Consider the following 1,788-nt stretch of genomic DNA (forward strand, 5'->3'; position numbering starts at 1 on the left):
TTGTTTTTTTTTTGATATAACAACATTGAATTCTATCACATTCCCATCAACCATCAAAGGCCTTAAATGACAATTATATTGGCCACTTCCACTGGTTGGCAGGAGGCTCCTCCACTAGTGGCTCCCATGGTTTCCACTGCATCATTTTCCTTGCCAGACTTAGTTCACTTTCAGCCTGAAGAATCCCTCTTCTACTTGGTCAAGCTGAAGCTGGTCTTCTAATTTTTTAACATCTAGTTCCACTTTCACTATAGCCAGCCTCTCATTTGTAATTTTTTCTGTGTATTTTCTATATGGACCACTTTTAAGAATTTGATCAAGAACATCAAGAATATTCTTAGCCTCTCATGCGGCATCTTGCACATGGCCAAGCCCATGAGGCCAGTGGTCTTCTTCAGCGTGCCTGCCATGACAGCACCCACTAGCCACCCAAGATTTAGTATTTGTGTCTTAATGTTTACATATTTAATCCATTTTGATGTTAGCTTACTGCATGGTGATAGATTTGGTGAAGTTTTAGTTTTCAGCATGTAGAAAGTCAGTTTTTCCAGCACCATTTTTTTGAACGAGGGATTGAACTCAGGCCCCTCTGATCATTTGTTGAAGAGGCTATCTTTCTTTCAGTAAGCGTGTTTAACACTTTCGTTGAAGATCAGGTGGCTGAGTGTGTTCATAGAGGCTTCTGCATTTTCTATTCTATCTCAATGATCCTCAGGTCTATTTTGTTGCCAATACCATGTTGATTTTATCACAGTAACTTTGAAGTATAACTTCAAGTCAGGAATTGTAAAGCCTCTTGCCTTGTCTTTGTTGGCCAGGTTTGCCTTTGATAGTCTAGATCTTTTCTAGTTCCAAATAAATTTTAGAAACAATTTCTCTAGGTCTGGGGGGTATGTTGGTGGTAGTGTGATAGGGATTACATTAAATCTGTACAACAATTTTGGGAGTATGGCCATCTTCACGTTGTTGATTCTTCCTATCCAGGAGCTAGGAATATCTTTCCATTTTGTGAAATCCCCTATGATCTCTTTTCTTAGAGTACTGTAATTTTCTGTGAAAAGATCTTTGGCTTCTTTGGTTAAATGAATTTCAAGGTGTTTCATTTTCTGCAATGCTATTGTAAAAGGTATTATTTCTCTAATTTCCCTCACAGTGTGTTTGTTATCTGTGTAGAGGAATACTATTGAGGTTTGAGTATTGACTTTGTATCCTGCTATGCTTCTGAATTTGTGTATCAATTCTAATAGATTCATGGTAGAGTTTTTTGGGTCTTCCAAGTAAAGTATCATGTCATCTGCAAATAATGATAATTTAACTTCTTCTTTACCTATTTTTATTCCTTTTATTGCTCCCTCTTGTCTAATGGTTCTAGCTACTGATTGGAAAAGTTTATTGAATAGTAGATATCATAGAGGACATCTTTGTCTTGTATCAGATCTGAGAGTAAAAGATTTCTGTTTTTCCACATTTAGAATTGTATTACCCATTGTGTTGTCATAGATGGCTTTTACCAAATTGAAGTAGAGGTCATCTATTTCAATTTTCTGTAGGACTTTCAACATGAATGAGTTTTGGACTTTGTCAAAAGCCTTTTCTGCATTACTTGAGTTTATCATGTGGTTTTTAATTTCACTGTATTAATATAGTGTATTACGGTTATAGATTTTTTAAAAAAATTTTATTTATTTATTTATTTATGTGTGTGTGTGTGTGGCCAGCTCAGCCCACCAGGGGGCAGGACTGGCTGGCATGTGGTGCTGGGGGATTGAACCGTGGTCCCTGTGCTTT

The 1,788-nt window shown here is 36.9% G+C and overlaps 1 pseudogene; it reads right to left on the bottom strand.

Moving 5' to 3' along the window:
- Window positions 1-73: 73 nt before the first annotated feature.
- On the bottom strand, window positions 74-410 carry LOC101574335 (annotated as a pseudogene).
- Window positions 411-1,788: the final 1,378 nt, after the last annotated feature.

The sequence above is a fragment of the Octodon degus genome, unplaced genomic scaffold (assembly GCF_000260255.1).
Source record: "Octodon degus isolate 3935 unplaced genomic scaffold, OctDeg1.0 scaffold00189, whole genome shotgun sequence".
Taxonomy (NCBI): domain Eukaryota; kingdom Metazoa; phylum Chordata; class Mammalia; order Rodentia; family Octodontidae; genus Octodon; species Octodon degus.